This window comes from Alligator mississippiensis, chromosome 11 (assembly GCF_030867095.1).
Source record: "Alligator mississippiensis isolate rAllMis1 chromosome 11, rAllMis1, whole genome shotgun sequence".
NCBI classification, from domain to species: Eukaryota; Metazoa; Chordata; order Crocodylia; family Alligatoridae; genus Alligator; species Alligator mississippiensis.
In genome coordinates this window covers 37,367,798-37,386,616 of record NC_081834.1, presented here as the reverse complement: position 1 = coordinate 37,386,616, position 18,819 = coordinate 37,367,798, and the positions used below count along the sequence as shown (strand labels likewise).

The window sequence follows — 18,819 nt, the reverse complement described above, 5'->3', positions numbered from 1 at the left end:
TTTCTCTTCAGCTACTGCACTGACCTACCCGCCATCCAATAGCATAGCTAAAAATGGATTGGCCCCTCCATCTAGTGGACAGGTAACAGAGATGTGACATCACATCAAATCATTTATATCACAAGTGATTTTTTTTTTAAAAGTATCATACCCATCATCATCCCTGCACAGCCCTCTTTTAGATGGGCATTTCCATAGACTCAGGCCCTCCCCTCTGCCAAGCCTATGTGCCGACAGACCATAGCCTACTCAGATCCATCCTTGGCTGAGTCAGAGTAGTTATTAATAACAGGGAATTGATTAATTGTTAAGCCCTTGTCTACACTACAAGTTCTGGTGGCAGAACTATATAAGCAAAAAGACACATTCACAACCAGTGTCTGTGATAACAAAACCCGCACTACGCAGGTGTCTCTTCCAGGGTTGGATCCAGGAACTCCCAAAGGAAAGTGTAAAAGCAGCACCCTGCACTGGAGGGGTGGCTGCACCCCTCTGGTCCCAGCCTCCTTTCCCCCTGCCTACCCCACACTCCAGCCCTACCAATGTAGGCACTGCAGACAATCCAGGCACTTCTTTCAGTCAGTAAAACAAATGAAAATCCCTTCTCCCTTCCCCTCCACTGTCCCTGCTGCTTTCCCCACTACTCTCTCCCCAACCCTGTTGCTGCTATCTCTGTCCCCAGTTGACCCCAGCCTGTGTGCAGCCCATTTGGAGCGTGCAGAAGCAACTCTGGTGCTTCCCCTGCCTCTGGGACAACAGGAAAAGCAGGAGTGCCAGGCTGAGGAAGAGAGAGGGGGAGGGAAGGGCATGCATCTCTGAGGACCAAGGAGGAAGGAGGGGAGATTTTCATCTGCTTTAGGGATTTTTAAAAGTCCGCAGAGGCTCCTGCAGTGTACTGCAGTCCAAAACGGGGGTCCACAACACCTCTGGATCCACTCCTGGCTTCTGCTTGCAGAACTTCTGTCATCCAGGGGATCTGGCATAGATCTGGCAACAAAAAAACTCCTATATCTGAGCTGTGTCCACACCTCAAGCTGCCACCAGAGTTCAATTTGCAACATCCCCAAGAAGTGCAAACATAGGTGTAAGGCTGATTCAGACTTCATCTGTGCACAATGGAAAGAGAGGCAGGGTCTAATCCTGACATGTTAACAGGAGCCATGTGGGGGATGAGTCCAGGTTTTCTGTTGTGGGAGGAATGGCAGGTCAGGGGAACTTGCTGGGGATGACAAGTCCATTTTACAACAACATGGGTAGTTCTGACATTTGTTTTGTTTTCGTCTTAAACAAAAATTAAATCTCCCAACATTTGAGAAATGGAATCATGTTGAAACACCCATTTTTGTATCAAAACAATCAGGTTTTCTATTTGAGTATCCCTTTCCCTCACTCTTGGATTACAAGTTAATAGACCTCACAGAGCTTTCCATTAAAATGATACATTTCTGCAAAGCATTTCAGCCTCAATAAAATATCAAATAGGAACAAAAAATATATTTAAATAAAAAATATGACAAGGTGATGGGGGTGGGTAACTCAGCTGAGGATGCAGCCCCATCTGCGTGGAGGGGGCAGAGCATCCGCTGCCAGATTTTTCCCCTGTTGGAGTGGAGGGGGTGGTGGTGTGGGCCAGCAGATGAAGGGGAAGGAGAGGGGTTTGAATCCGCTCCATTGCCCATGGATTCCCAACCTGGGTCTGCATGAGTAGGGAAGGTTGCCATGCTTCTGCCCCTCCCACCCCTCTCCACTTGAGCGCCTGCCAGGGTTTTCTCTTCCTCTCACCATGCCCCGGGGCCCAGGCTGGCAGGGTAAGGCAGGGAGCGGAGTTTAATCCTCCCTACCTCCCTCCCCTCTTCCACTAGCATGGGACCCTAGCCAAGGTCTACCTGGCTGGGACACAGCAGCTTGTCAGGCATTTGCCACCACTTGCTGCTCAAACAGTGGGGGCCATTGCCTTCACAGCAGCCTGAGGCAAAGGGGAAAGGGAGGGTGGGGTTAATTTTCCCTCCCTCCCCTCTCCAACTGCAGGACCCCAGCCAGGGTCTGCCTGCCCCCCCCACCAGGCATTTCCCCCACTCGCCACTCGAGCAGCAGAGGGTGTGGCCAAATGCCTGAGGTGAAGAGGGCGGGAGGGGATCGGGGTCTCGTGCCAGTGGGAGAAGGGAGGCAGAGGGGATTAAACCCTGCTTCCTTCCCCTGCTTTGTCTCAGGCTGCTGCCCGGAGCCAGTGTCTGGCCACACACCCCACTGCTCGAGCAGTGATTGGGACGCAATGCCTGATAGAAGCTGCTGCACCCCTGCCAGGCAGTCCCCAGTTGTGGTTTCATGATGGCGGGAGAGAGGAGGGAGCGGGGATTAAATGCCCATCCCTCACCCCCTTCACCTCATGCTACCGCCTGGCGCCAGGGTCTGGCCACGCCCCACACTGCACAAGCTGTGAGGGGGTGGGGGGGAATGCCTGGCAGGGGCTGCTTCTCCCTTCCCCCTCCAGGCACACCCCAACTGGGGACCATGCAGGCCAGGGTGGGGGCTTAAGCCCCTCTCCAATCATACTCAGCAGCCTTCCAGGGTCTGGCCATGCCCACCCCCCTCCATTCAGCTTCCCTCCAGCCTTCTTCTAGCCACTACCAAAGGGAAGGGAGGGCTTGCTCTAGCTCTCCCCAGCTTCTAGCCTATGCCACTGCAGGCATGTGGCTGCATTTCCAGAATCAAAAGTGAATGTCTATTCACTTGCTTGTCAGTTCAATCTGCACAGGTTAAACTAACCTGCAAAGATTGAATTGATTCAGGCTCAGGCTTTCTGAATGCCTGTGCCTAGCCTAATGCTCTTTCATTGCTAAACAAAGAAGAACAAAAATGCCTTGCTGTGTAGGTAAGGACTGTGAATCACTCAGGACTACACCATTGTGAGTAACAAGATGGCACAATACATATCTCAAATATTGCACTTACAAAAGCTATGCAAAAGCCCTTCAGTTTAGTCAAGCCATGTGTCTTGTGTACTTCCTTGACCAAAGCACTTCAAGCTAATTGCTACCACGCCACAGGGCAAATAGGGGAAAAGGCCAAATAGGGCAGTTGCTCCAATTTTTCAGGAGCCTTAAATGATTGTGGGCTCACTTCAAATTTTCACCTTATACCCAAACAGCTTCTCCTGACCTAAATTTAAAATTACTGTACAGTTTTATCTTGGTTTGTAATGAACTGTAAGGAAAAAAAAAATCACTGAAAAGAATGTTGAAAAATAGGCCTGTGCGAAGCGGCTAGTATTCACTTCAGATTCAGGCTGATTCAAGGGACAGTGATTCAATTCAGAGATACAAATTGCTGTCCTGAATTGATTCAGCCGAATCTAATTCAGAGATCTGGCTGCTGCTACATCTCTGAATGTCCAAATCAGTCAGGTCCATCCCCAGCCAGCCCAGCAATTGCTGCCCTGCTCACCCCAGCTCCCAGTTCTTTGGGGAAAAAAAGCCCTGGCTCACCGGGTGCTGCCAGTCAGGGGGGGCAATCCCTGCTGCCCCCCCACTGCCCCATGCTGTTGGGGGGGGCCCTGCACAAGGCCCCCAATGCCCTCCCTCACTCCCTCAGCCCCCCCACAGGGGCCCCGCGCAGGACAGCTCCAGCCCTTTAAGAAAAAAAAAAGCTGAGAAAAGTCCCACACTCACTGCTCCTGCCGGTAGGGGGTGATCCCCACTGCCCCCCGCTATGTGGGTGTCTCTTCATGAGCCCCTCAAAGCCCTGAGGCTGCTGCAGAAGTGGTGAGTCCCGCCCAGGGTTTTTCGCCGTTTATTTTTTCTTAAAGGGCCAGAGTTGGCCCAGGCGAGGCACCCGTGGGGAAACTGGGGGAGCGAGGGGGGTGTCGGGGGGCTCATGGCAGAGCCCCACATGCAGTGTGGGGCAGTGGGGATCACCCCCCCTGCCCAGCAGCACCTGGTGGGCTTTTCTTTAAAGCACTGGGAGCTGGGGTGGGTGGGGCTGTCATGGGCAGCAGGGCTGAGGGAGCAGGCAGGGGCTGGGGGAGTGGAAAGGGCCAGGTGGGCTGGCAGAGGTCCCCACATGGTCCCCTGCCCCAGCCACAGCAGGGCTTACCAGCAGGGAGTGCAGCCACCACGGACTGTCCAAATCATCAAAGCTCTCCGAATCTTTTCTGAAGATTCGGAGAGCTTTGAATTGATTTCGACCTTTAAACTGGTCCCCTGATTTGATTCAGGTTCGAAATTCAGCCACCAAATTGGGCCAAATCTCCTCCGAATAGAATCACCACCCAAAGCTTTGCACAGCCCTACTGAAAAAGCCCCTGAAAAGTTCAGAAACCTTACGTAGGCTCTTCATCACTTTGTAGGAGATGGGCTGAACCTAATCCCAGTGTTGCACTATGATATTGATGCTTTTCTTAAACCCCCCAGATTCTGGAAGCATAATAAAAGAGAATCTCAGCTTTCATTTTATAAGGTTCCGGTACTTGAATACTCCACCCCCCTACTAATTGTGTTATCACAAAGACCTTCAAACCAAAGAGATATTGTTCCTTGAAGTAACAGCACTCTGAACTAACTGTTTAAAAATGGTATCAACACTTTACCATCACTAGTGAGTTGACACTTTCACATGTGCTTTTGTTATAAAAAAAGGCAATAGCATGCAGGGTTGTTTTAACAGAAGGGTCATTTGCAAATCAAGGGAAGTTATTCTTCTGCTCTACTCAACACAAGTGAAGCGTCAGGTGGAGTACTGTGTCCAGTTTGGGGTCCCATACTTCAAGAAAGATGTGGACAGATTGGAAAGAGTCTGCACATAACAACAAAAATGACGAGGCACCTGGAGGAGAAGACTTATGAAGAAAGGCTGAAAGAGCTACGGTTATTCAGTCTGGAGAACAGAAGACTGAGGGGGGATTTGGTAACAGTCTTCAAATACACTTGACTGAGATAGTTTAGTCAGGGATGATCCTGCCTTGAGCAGGGAGCTGGACCTTATGCGGTACCTTTCAGCCTAGTTTCCTTTGATTCCTATGTTACTTCTCTAAGAAATGCCCTCTAAGATACAAAACAGAGCACATGCTCTACTGACATTATAACCCCCTCTACACGTGGCATATATTACACAGTTACCTGGTCAACTGCACAATTAATTTAGCTCCCAGCTGAGTGAAGCTGTTCTATAAAGAAATCTGGGAATCCAGGTGGAATTCTCTTAGCTCTGTCTGTACTCCCTACTCTGTAGCTGGTACTGGGTTGTTAAATGGGAACTCAGCCAGTATGCTGCAGCATTAGGTTGCAATCTAACCTCTTGCTTCTGAAATTTTGACCTGGGAGCAGTCTGAGATAAATTGCAATTTTTTTTTTGTTAAAATCATCCCACCACCATCTAATTTTTTTCTCAATTTCACAAAATGTCAGTTACAGAATACTTCTAATCAGTACCATCAACCTGATATCACAATGCAGAGATCCCTTCATAGGTATTTGTGTGATAACAGCCCATGGCAATATCTCTGAACTAAGAATGTAATGTCAAAAGAAATTTAGAAAGTTTCCATTTAAAATGTTGTCAGGGAGCCAATCTGTCCTTCAATGTTTTTGCCAAAGCCTAGCATATCATAGAATGGGAGGCTGCCTCAGGCCACAGCCTCAAACCTGGGGCCTTAGCCTGTCAGCAGGGCCTCTCATCTCACCCTGCTGCCCTGTAGCTAGTCACCTAGGCTGGTCCAGGTTGGCCTGAAGCCTCCAGTAGGGGCTAATTCAGCTCCTACTCTCTGTTACCAAAATGGCCAGCCAGCATCAGCTGACCCTCCACTTCCCCCCATATAGACCCCTGAACTAGAAGTGTATGGGAAGCAGGACTCAACCTGATCTGCTGTTCCCTCTACCTTGCTCCTTGGCTCTTTTCTCATCTCAACCTCTCAAAAGGTGGTACTCACAGAAATAAGGAACAGTTTTTTGCTGTTGTAGATACCATTGCAAAGAATTACAGGTACTCTACCCATTCAAATGCTTTTTCAATATCTAACAATAATACTGAAGGGATGTGAGCTCTTTGAATGGGCAATGTGAATCACATTCTGCAACTCAGGTTATATAACATTTTGTATTTCTTTCAGCTTTGGTAAAGCCATCTTTCCTCTCTACAGAAGCATGAAGGTGAAATTTCTTCAATCCGACAGCTAATATTTTGTTCATCATTTTGTTATCCTTTTTAAGCAAAAATATCTGCCTCTAGAAATTACACTTCTGTCTTTCACTTTAAAAATAGAGGGCAAATTAGAAACAGATAGCATGATTACTGGGAAGAAATTCAAGAGTCAGATTTCATTAACAACATCTGCAAAAGCAGCAAATGAGTCTGCAAAATTTTGGTAAAAATCGATAAAGAAGTTATCATAGAGAAGTACTCATGCTTAGGGAACCTTTTTTTACTGCATGGACTGACGAGTTCATTCATTTTTTTGCAAGTAATTTTTCCTTTTACCTTTCATTTTAGAAAGACAAATATTAGAGAGAAGCACTTCATTAGAAGTGATTTTGAAACAGACTATGTGCTTACTGTATACAACATTTATTAATAAACTAACCATTAATCCACATCATTACAACTTTCATATTTTTACCAGCTTGGGTGAATAAAATTAAGAAGGTGCATAAATGTTTGCTGAATTGAAGAGTACGTTCAAAGGAATCCCAAACTTACACTGCTTTACCTGAGGCCAACACTTGTCAACTAATCTCAGCAGCAACTCTGAAAAAAATGCTATGATCCACAGAGGTAGTTACAGTTCACAGTTATTGACCTACCTTACAACTTCTCCCTAGTTAAATGAGACATGCACCAGGCACCATTTCTTCTGGGTAAAATTTCTACTTTTGCTTTCAGATATTAACACACAACAAAATTAATTACACAGAAGCTAGCTGTATAATTACTTTGTCCTAAAAATACTGAGTTTCATCTTTGAACAAATTACCTGTCAGTCTTGGGACAATCTCAGTGAATTTATGAAATTCCCTTCCTGGCTACTCCATGGGAGAACTCAGATTCCCACCAAGACCAGTTTGTCAAATTTATCACAGATTTTCAGGTTCCCCTCCAGATCTCTAAGCTTTTGAAAGATTCCACTTGAAAGGATAAACTTTATGCTCAAGTAAAATCAGTCCCTTTTGCTTCTTTCCATTAGCAGAATATTTGTTTAGAAAGAAGACCTCCCTCCTAATTTTAAAGCAGCAGCAAACTCCCAGAAGCTTAATTAATCCCAGACATGACACAGTCCAGCATTTAAAAAAATCCCTAATGAGCTTTTCCTTTCCTGAGAGTTATTTTACTGATGTCAACATGATATTTTAAATGTGTATTTAAACTTGCAATTTACAGCATAAATTTATTATCTAAAATGTTCAGTGTGTGTGTGTGTGTGTGTGTGTGTGTGTGTAAAGACTCCTGAGCTGAGTGGAGAACAAAACATCTAAATTTACATTAATTTCTATTTTTACAGGAATGCCTTCGATAAGTAGATAAGGAAAATTCCTACAATTTTACTTCTCAGGATAGACATAAATATATAGCAAACATGAAAAAAATATTATTCTTATGAATACATAATTGTTGTGACTACATCATAAAATTTAATTTGCTATGGGAAAAAATTAAGTATTTCAGGTAGTGCACCTGCCTCTGCAAATATATGGAAACACGCATTTACAATCACATTTTCTTATGATGAAAAAGAAGGGGGAAATTCTGTCTAAAAGAAATGAACAAAAGGGAGAACTGAGTACACTAATGAGGCAGAAATAATGGCACACATTCCTACTGAATAAACAAAGTTAAAAGTAGGAGAAAAATAATGCTTTTAACTGCTAATCTACTTCAGCTCGAAGGATCTACTTGCTACTTGTAACACAAATACAATAAACTTTTCAGAGAATAAAAGCTTATTTCATTAGGTTTACATGGATGAGTGACTTCCATATACAGTAACTGGCTGGTAGTAGAGTTATTGCGAATCCTATTTCATTGGCTCCATAAACAGCTGATATTATTATTTATAGATTTTAAAGCAAAAAGAGACTACAATACTTGCATGATCTGACTTACTGTCTACACTGGCCACCGAATTCCATACAGTAATTCATGGACCAAGCCCATAATTTATTTTTGAGGTATAGCATACGTTAAAGAATATCAAATCTGGATTTAAATATATCAAGTAAATGAGACTTATCTGCACCACCACAACCCCTTTCTGTGCAGGTGAGAAATTTAGTCAGACAGCAGGGGCAATTTATTGCCTTTTCAGGGGAAGTGTGTGTTTGGAGAAGTTCGTGCCTGAAAAAATGTCTTTCTCCTGCCTTTGTGTATCAGGGAAATGTCACAGGTCAGGTCAAGAAATGTAACGTGCTGCTCAGAGGAGAGATTGAACATGCCTGTCTATTAGAAGGATTTCAAAAGATACCAGCCTGCATACATGTAGTGCATGTATTACATTTATTAGAAGATGTGCAATTTTTGCAAGGTGCCATGTTCTTAAACATTGATATATTCCATAATTAGAAGTCTAGCCAACTCTAGGAATCAGACAGCCAATTTTGTGGGCAGATCACAGGGTTGGCTACCATTTTTGTGGGTTTATCATGGCAGCCCCCCACCCCCCACCTCTGATGTCCAAGGGGCCCCAGTGGCCCTGCCCCACCCCCACTGATTGGTGGAGAGGGATGGGGTCTCACAACAGGCAGCCCTCTCAGCCAATCAGCAATGCCTGCATCTTGCCTGGTCCCCTTCATGGCCCCCCTCCCCTCTTAGACAGCTGTGTGGCCAGGCCACCATGGCTGTAAGGACTGCTGTCTCCCACTGGGGAGCCAGCATTTTATTTTTAGTAAGTTTTTTTCTCACAAATTTCATGGGCATTGCCCGATTTCACGATTTCTGCAAAACTGTAATTTGAGTAGGCCCCTATCCATAATAGAGGCACAGATGCATGAAAGGGTTAACTGAAAAAAACGTCTATGCAAGTACTTTGCAGACCTTCACTTCAGAACATCCTAGTATGGACTACCAAACACAAGACCAGTGGTTTGCTAATTCTGTGGTGCTTCAAGGCCATAATCCAACACTTGCTGAAGGGTTTAGGAAGAACCTCCTCTATGGACATCTTATCTAATATAAGTCTGGTTATTGCTATTATCTATAAATTTGTCTTGTCCTTTTTAGGATCCTAAGCTCTTAAAATATTCAATACAATTGTGTGACAAAGAGTCACTTTGAAAAAACAATTCCTATTTTAACAGTTTGAATTCTTCATCTCCACTTTTAGTTGCTTAGCTTTCGTATTGTGATACCATGGATAGACATGAATTGGTAGTGCTACAAGTACTGCTAAAATGTAGCAGTTTCAAGGAGCTGGACAGATGTGTAGAGGCCCCCCAGCCAGAGTTCTACAAAATGTCTGAAAAAGCATTCAGTGGTATGTTCTTCAGCTAGGATGCAATAGGTACTTGCTTGGCCCTGCCGCTCAGTTGCCTCCCCAAGTTGGGTGATGAGAACCTGTCAGTGAGCCTGCTCAGACACAACCTGAGGAGAAGTGATCAGACTTTCAGGCCTCTGGGTGGGTGCAGGCATGTAGGGGAGTGCGCAGGCTGCTCATCAAGACTGGGCTTTGGTGAGGTTAGGGGGAGGTTAAAAACAGCCACCCAATCTAACGTACTTTGCCCAAGTGTGGACCGGTCTAAAAATGGCTGACCCAATCCAAGTTAACCCTACCTCCAAGATGCTCTTAATTTAGATTGGGTTGGCCATTTTAGAGCAATCTAACTGTCCTGAACGTCTGCACAGTCCCCAGAGCAAACCAAGGGCTGGGAAAGCTCAGCTGCTGGCCCGAGCCCCAGGGCTGCCTTTTTCCTACCCTTTCCCTGGCACCAAGCTATTTTTGCCCCCTCCCCCCATCCCCAGCTGGACAACCCCCTGCACCCTCCATCCTGCAAGCTGCTCCCAGGTTGACTGGCATTCGCCAGTGCCAAAACCCAAACAAGTAAGTCTGGTGTGAGGAGCAGTGGGTGGAATGGGGATCCTCTGGGCGGGGAATTGTTCATCTGGGGGATATGGAGCTAAAGTTAGCCCCTGATCCTGAGGGGTGGGGAAGAGAGCCTCCCATCCCCCCAATCCTACCAACCCCCCTCCCCCAATTACCCCCTTCCTGCAGACCCTATTTGCCCCCCTCCATACCCCAGGGACTCTACTTGCCCCCCCAATCCCTCCTGTGGAACCCACTGCCCCACCAATTCCCCTGTAGACTCTGCCTGCTTCCTCAATTGCCCAATCCCCACATGGATTCTGCCTCCCCTGAACCCCCCATTCTATCCCACAGACCTCACCTGCACCCCAGTCACCACACCAAACCTGCTTGCCACCCTGGTCCCCCCTGCAGACCCCACCTGCCCCTCAATTCTCCTGCAGACCCCCCTTTCTCCTCCAGAGCCTGCTTTCCCCCCCACCCCCCAACCACCCTCCACTAGGTCCCCAATCCTGACTTACCTTATTCTGGGTGGCCATTTATAACTCAATTAACTTCCCTGAATGTCTGTATGCAGCCAGTAATTATCAACTGCTCTCCCTCCCCTCCCCCTTATACAGACATTATATGTGGCACTGCAAAATTAACACTACAGAGAAGTTTCTGTTTCATTCACAAACAGTACTGTAGCACTTCCAATGTTTTTGTAGTGCTACAGGGGGTGTGTACGTCTGTTCCCTCCACTTTTGTAGCAGTAAAAATGTGATCTTTCTCCATGGCCTGAAAAAGTTAACAGCAGCGTCCAATTTCCTCTCTCTCCAACACCTGTTATTTGGTAAAATTCTGTTATGTCCTCCCTAATTTATCACCTCTCTAAAACAAACAAGCTTAATCCTTTCACTTTCTTCTCACCTGAAAGTCATGTCAAGCTTGATATTTTTCATTTGTTTTCCAGCTGCTTTTCCCATTGTTTTGAGATGGGGAGACAAGAACTGAACACATGAAGAAAAGTAGGGTTCCCCTTTGGAAGACTGAGACATCTGCAGAATTAGCTACAAGCACACTTCTCTATAAAAGACATCTGGGATGAAACCCTAGCCCCACTGATGTCAGTGATAGTTTACCATCAACTCCCATAAGGCCAGGATTTTATACACAGTCATCACCTTTGCTTAAGCTTTAAGCAGGATCTCTTTATTACATCCCATCATATAAATGCTGTCCGGTTCTCAAGCAATTACTTTGGATTTTTAATTTTTGGATTTAGGTTTTGAAAAGGCATCTGAGCACTTTCTCTTTTAATTTTTTTCTCTCTACTGTCTATCTTCTTGTAAGTCTAACTAAAACTACTTCATTCTGCAGTTAGGAATAGATGAAGAGGTCCATCTTAATGGAACTGTCTGAGTATTAACATCATATTGACTTATCATTTTGTCTCTCACTCTCAAGTGGTAAAACTTTTATCTTTGCTTTCTTGGCATTATGATGTGCTAGAGGAGGGAGTAAAAGGTCCTTGGTTGTCACCTGCCCAGCCCTGGATTAGAGTGCTTATTTTTTATGGCCATGCTCCAGACCCCTGTATTTTGATGACATAATCCTGGTTTCTATCCCAAGTTCTCCCAGCAACTCACTCCCCGCCTCCCCAGACAGCAGCAGTTTAGTCCAAGCAGAACAAAAGGACATTTATAAAACATTCCAACCGCTGCCCAATGCTACATTTTGACTAAAAACAAGTGGCAACCTTGCTTTGAACTTTCAATGTTATTGAACGCCCATCATTTGGGGACCAAAGATTGAGATGTTGTAATTTTTATCTGCATCTGTTATACGATCTCTTCTGTTTTCAGAATAAAACATTAAAGATCTTTAGCACCATGCACTGGCCTCCTTTAAAATATTATTTCAAGGGTTCTCTTTCTATTTTCATAACACCACAATCCCTAAACTACTCATGCTCCCTCCCCACCTCTGCTTAGGAGTAAAATGAAAGAAAATAAAAAATAAAAAAGACAGACAGAAAAATGTCTGTCTCTGTAGAATTTGATGCTTCATATTTTATCTCTTTCTTCACATACACACCTCAGAAAAAGTCAAGAAAATGGTAGTCTTTGATCACATTAGTTTCAGCCAAAGTATTTTGATTCATATTTCATTTAAATATGTAGTGAACAAGAATCCATATAAAAATAAACATGCTTTTCAAAACAACTAGAGCAAAAGAACTGAATAGGAAATCATGAAGTTCACATGGAAACATTTCCTAACTAACCAGAGCCTTTTAAAGAAAATTAAACTAGTTTTCTATTGCATCGTATTGGCTTTAAATTTAATATTGGAAAGCATTAATATGTAGGGAACACATTTTCACATACAAGGAACTAAACTAGAGTTCTTCCTTGCTTGCAAAATCTATGCCTGCCCCATTCCCAAAAAAGTAAACTCCCTTTAACAAAACCAAATGAAATATAAATTACACAAAGAATGCAGGGTTATTTCCTGTACAAATTATGGCTTCTACTAGTCAAACATTTTAAAGATAAATATGTGTTGCACAGTAAGCATTAAAATACACTTAACTTCTTCATGACAGATCAAAGCTGATGTATCCAACACCACATATAAGCAAATGTACTTTAAACACAAATGGGAAAGTGGGCCTAAGGATGACATTACTAAGTAATAGCTGTCATTTTAAGTAAAAACAAAAGAAATGTGGGCTCCAATGAAAAACAAGAAGCAAGTAGAATACACCAAATTAAAGAGCACTCTAGTTATTGTGTCAGAAAAATGGGACTAAAAGATACGAGTTTGCTAAGGGAGTATGATTATGGGAAACATTGATTTTTTTTCTTTTATTTTCAAGCTTATATGGAATGTCCTCACGAGTCTTCATAATGTTGTTATCCTCTCTAAGTCTAGCAAGATCTTCTCAACCAACTAACCAGAATAATGCTGGAGGGATACCTTCATACTTAGTCTGGGGGAAATCTAACCGAATTTTCAGGGAGGGAAGGGAGGAGAGAAGGAAGGAGGCAGACTATGGACGCTTACAGAAGTTACATTTTTCATGCAGTGAGTCCCCTGAAAGTGCTCTAGAACTTAATTTTGGGCTATTCTGACTGCATCCCACGTGGCTTTGTAAGGCTTGGCTGGTGCTTGCATGGGCAAGCACCCCCCTCCCCCCCCCCAAGCCCTGCCCCTAGGGCTGTCACAGAGAGGAGATAGGGTCTCCTCCCTGCACAGTGGGGGAAGAAGTGGAGGATGGTGGAATGGAACCCCCCCCCATGCTGCATGTGCCCCCAGCTATGCCTGCTGGGGTCTTTGGGGGATCCCAGGCCAGGTTCATGAGGCAGGGCAGACTCCCAGCTCTAGACACTCACACAGGTAGGGGGAGAGAGCCTCTCCTACTTTGCAGGCCTGGCCAGGCTCCCCACAGGACTCATCACTTCTCTCTTCCCACCTCCCTCCACCCCACGCAAGCTGGCTATTTTATGCCAGAGTTATTTATTGCTATTAAATGCACATTTAGATACTGACCACAGGTGTAGATTGCTCCTGGTTAGCCCAGCCACTGGGGGCCAGACTCCTGCCTTCTACTTAGCTACAGAACTCTGCACCCTCGTGCCCCAGCCAACCCCCCTGCAACCCAACACCACCACCCAAAGCCCAGGGCTGACCCCCCATATCCCCTGCCAGCCTGGGCCTGCTCCACCCCAGCTCAAATTGCTGCTATCCTTGGAGCACATATAGACACTGCACTTGAGAATAGTTTACTCCAGCTCAGACTGGAGTTTATTGCTTTGCATTAATTACATGTGTAGATGCACCCTCTCTGTGATTAACTGCACTGGTGAAAATCTTAACTCAGAAGACAGAGTAGATTTGCCCTTGATAGATTAACTAAATAAAAAATGTATAGCATAACTTTATAAGCAGCTGATGAAATAAGCCATCTGCTTACTAAATGCTTATACAGCTGTGATTTAATTAGTCTATGGGTGCCTCTACATGTGCATTTAAGCATGGCTAAATTTAATGTGCATTAAGCTAATGCACATTAAGTGATTTTTGGCAGGTGTCTACACATGCAGAGAATTGGGACTAAAGTTAGTCCCAAGTCCCTGCAGGCTTGCCGTGTGCCCCTATGGCCTACCAGATGGAGCTCCAGCCTCCGGCCACATGGCTGCCAGCACTTAGCAACCATGTTGAAGTGAGAGCCAGCTGCCAGCACCTGGCAGCCATCTGGGAAACCCTGATCCCTGGCCAGGCCCTTCCCTGCACAGGAGCCATATGCCCAGAACAGGAGCAGCACACAGCAGCTCCCTCCTTGTCCACCCTGCTTCCCTGTACCAGGGCTGCTTCAGTCTCTGCCCCTACCATTGCCCCTGTCCCTGATACCCAGTGCCTTACTGCTCTAGCCTGGCCCCTGCCAGTAATGACCAATGCCCTGTGCTCCTGCTGGTCATGGTGCTGGCCCTGCTTGCCCAGTCAGCACCGCCCCCCCACCCAGACCCCAGGACAGCCGCACATCTACCAGTGGGGGTCAGGGCTGTGGAAGGCCGTGCCTGACCTCCTCCACCTGCATTCCCTGCTCCAGCCCACCTTCCCCACACTCCCCACCCACCACCAGCACCACTCTCAGGACATGTACATGTGTGAAACAAAAAAACGTTATTACCTTCACAACACCCACCCCATTCCTCCCCACTCAACAAACAGAACCCCCTGCCCGCTCAAGCAACAGAGCCTCTCCATCACCCTCCCCACCCACCAACAATTAAAAAAACATTTAAAAGTGGGAATACAAGGGGAAGATTATTTACAATATTTTGGGCCTTCAAGCCCAATGTGGGGGGTCTGTGGGGGAGAGCCTAGGGGGGCAGGGCCCTAGGGCAGGTGCCCAGCACCCCAACCCCCGGATGTTCCCTGGGGCTGGACTGAGGCCAGCCCCCTAGTAGAAGGGCAGACCCAACACTAAAGTTAGTGCCAGGTCAAGTCTACATGTGCATTAATGCACATTAACTAATCACACCTAAATTTGATACCTGCATTTGCAGGTATCAAATTTAGGCACAGTTAAGCCTAAGTTAATGCACATTAAGGGTGTGCACATGTAATGTGCATGCCTGTAATGTGCATTAACTTAAGATTATGCACATTAATGTATCTCATGTACACATGCCATATAAGATACAAATCTACCCGGCCTTCTGCCTGACTTCAGACTAACATGGCTAACTATGTCTCTCTGCTAATGAAAATCTTGAAGTAACCATGATAGCACCTTTTATTGTAGCACATTGTATTCATATGGTAGGTAGCTATAAAACATGGAAAACTATGGTAAAATCTGTTTGGGAGAAATAGGTATAATCTTGCTAGAAAGCATTATAACATACTGAGCTAACAACAGAGAAGAATAAAATAAAGTGACGAGAACCACAGGACTCTGATATATTAAATCAGCCTCAAATAAAAGAGATGTGCTTGTGAAAAGAAGGTGGATACACACTACATGCTACATACACTCGTTAGAGTAATTAAACCAGAATTGTAGAAGAAGCCTGGTAACAAACCTGTGAAATGTACAGCTGTGTTTGGTCAGTAAGATTTCATTCTCTGGAAGATCTAGACTACCTCTCTGATTACATGGGGGCACTGAACTAAAGCTGACTTCAGGAATAAAAACAGAATCACAAAAGTTTGGTATTTATGACCAATCTCATTTACAGTACAGCTGAAGGGAGAAATGTCAGGTTTCTATTCTGCAGTGTAACTGGAATCAAGGAAAAATGGTACTGTAACCATGTTGCTACAGAACACAAATATGTTTGGAAAAATACTTAGGACTGAATTGCAATATTGATGAAGCATACTGGATTAAACTGTGTTCAGGATGCACAAATGAAAACCCACATTATTTCACCCTGAAACCAAACAGGAAAAATATAGAAAAAGAAAAGAATTCCAGAGCCATTCACCACACAACACAGAAACTGGAAGTGAGCAGTCAGAGGGAACTAATCCTGCAGTGATGTTATTGATACTTTGGGCAGACATCACATTCTGCCTTTCCCACCTATTTACAAAAATTCATAGTCATAGAAGTAGCTATGCATGTCCACTTTAATCTTCCCAATTCACCACCTTCAGTAAAACTCTCAAAGCCCAATCTAAACATACTATCATACTTTCCAATTCCAAGTATACTGCAAATTAAAAGAATTAACAGGCCTAAGTCACAAGCCTATCTTGTTAGTGAGCTAAGGGCTCATTTGTCAGCAGTTGGGCTCCATGCCAGGTTGAGGAAATACAAAGCATCAACAACTCAGTTACTTTGCTAGTGCAAATTAGAAGTTTGGTTTCAATGCAAGAATAAGGCTTTTATTTTTCCCCAGGAGTGTTGGCTATGGAGTGATCCTGTTTTCATTAGAGACACTGTGTACCCCTTTACTTGCAACTATCCTGGGAAATATCTGCTTGCCTAGCATGTAATTAATGAACAATTTATCTTTTTAAACTACTTTAAAAACATAACCACAATAAATCAGCACCAAACACAGTATCAGAATGTGTGAAATCTTCCAGCTGCCTGCAATGTAGATGGTGGTCCCATGAGCTGAAACACTTAGTGGGCACACTTAGGAGTACTACATCACTCCCCTATATGTCTTGTAGGCCTACAGAGATGGGATCCAGAGTTTGTGCAGCAGTGTGGTTGCATCCCTGCTTTGGCTGTGCCTCACATGCTCAGTGAATTCTCACTGGCATTGCAGCACAGGTCCTGCTGGGAGCTCCACGTATGCTTTGAGCTCATCACTGGTCAGAGAGGCCACGGCCATGGCTGCTTTCTAGCAGCTCTTTTCTCTTCTCCTTCCTTCCCCTCATTCCCCCTACTCCCCACCCCAAATTCAATAGCATGGGGAAGGGGGACAGGAGAGTTCAGTAACACTCAACCCCTTCTTTCACTCAGCTCTGTCACTGTTCGCTGCTCCTCCCATCTCCCCCTTTTTCTGCTGCTGAATTCAGCGAGAGGGAGAAGGGAAGGAGGAAGGGGAGAAAGACCAGCAGGCTTTTGAGCTGCTTGAAAGTAGGGATAGGTAGACCACATGCTGTTGAGCTCAGAATTCACAACACAGCTCCAGCAGTAGGTTGTGAGAGCTCACTGGCATCCAGGATCACAGCAATGGGCGTCAGCCACATCCCCTTCAGCTGTATAGCATATGAGGAATGAGCTCTCTTCACTATGCCTGCATCCCACCCCTAAAGGGGATTGGTTGCAGCCCCACTGCTGCAATCTTGGTTCCTCCCATGGGGGCATAGGTTTTGTTAGAGAAGACAAAACACCTGTGTATGGCTGTCCTATAACAATCTGCCTAGCTGGTGTATGTAATCTAGAAATTCAGAGATAACCTAGAAGTTCACCTTTGTGTCTTGTACAGTTGCAATATGTATTTTGAAAACACGCATTCCTAACAATTACTTAATTAAAATACATTCTGCATTCACGTGTCTTTTAGATGTTCATTTCTACAGGTGTACATAAATTAGCAGAAGGATAAGGAATTAAAAAAAAAATTACTAATTGTACAAGTCAGAAACTGGTTAACTGTGAATCCATGACAGGACCAATGTAATTTAGTTTAAAATTCATATTAATGAAAATGAGGAACCATGAATGGTTTAGTGCTGCTTCTCATACTGGGTACACCTACACATGCTATTAATACAAATGAATAAACTCTAGCTCAGTTCATGCTGGAGTTTATTGCTCCCAGGCATTCCGTTTATACATGAGCCCAGGACCGCAGCACTTTGAGCCAGGTCAGAGAAGCTCTGGCTGGCAGAGCGCTGCTCTGACCTGGCTCAAAGTGCTGCAGAGGGGCTGGCTGGGGCACAAGGGTGCTCCACTGTGGGGTAGCTGGCAGGCAGCCCCCACACTTCCCACTTGTGAAAATGACTGAAGATGAGCATGTGAAGGGTGGCAGCTGCTGTGCAAATACCCATTAGTGTAACTGAGTAGCATAACTTCAGGTTAAGGGGAAGAGTGCAAAAATAGCTGACACCACAACTCACTATAGCACCACCACTGGCGGTGCAGCAGCCAGTTCTGCCCCTTTTGCCACCGCTGCCCAGGGTATAGAGCTGCCATGTTATGTCTCTGTAAATAGCTACATTGCCAGCTGTAGAACGCCAGTGAACACTTAAGTGAAGAATCAAAAGTTAAAATAGAAAAGTATTAAACAAATGAGATTCATCAAGGAATAGGCCTTCAAATCTTAAGCTGCCCTTCTTTTTTAAATGAATACTATGCTAAAAGACATATTCTATGTACTTTTCCCCTTGAATTTTGAATACCAACCATTCACCTCCAATCACTTTCCAGTTCCCCAATGTGAAGTTCCATCACCTTTCATCATTTTCCTCACCACTATTATTTTTGTTGTCAGTCAAAATCCTGCCATTACTTTCTTCAGGAAAGCCTCAAAATTTGACCCCTATTGACAGTTTGCCTACCAAAGAATTATTCATTACTTTCTCATCATTTTTCATCTTGTTTACTTCAATAGATTAAAGACAACAGTTACCATACCAAGATCTGATGCAGCAAGAAAAGTCTCTTTCATGTGTAAACCAGAATTTGAAAACAGTCTAAATATTGGGGGCATGTTCTTACAAATAAATATTGGCTTTAAACCTAAAACCAGAAGCGTTACTTACAATACAACATAAAGGGCACATAGTGCTTATTTTTCTCTCATATTCATATGTCTTGTGGTATTTTGTCATGTTAGAAGCAGCAGGGTATGTTTGAA

At 44.7% G+C, this 18,819-nt stretch overlaps 1 protein-coding gene across 2 annotated transcripts in view; it reads right to left on the bottom strand.

Annotated features, from left to right (window-relative positions):
• The window catches only part of THSD4 (thrombospondin type 1 domain containing 4), a 702,916-nt gene that overhangs the window by 290,654 nt on the left and 393,443 nt on the right, over positions 1–18,819 (bottom strand). The gene's annotated exons all lie outside the window — the stretch shown is intronic.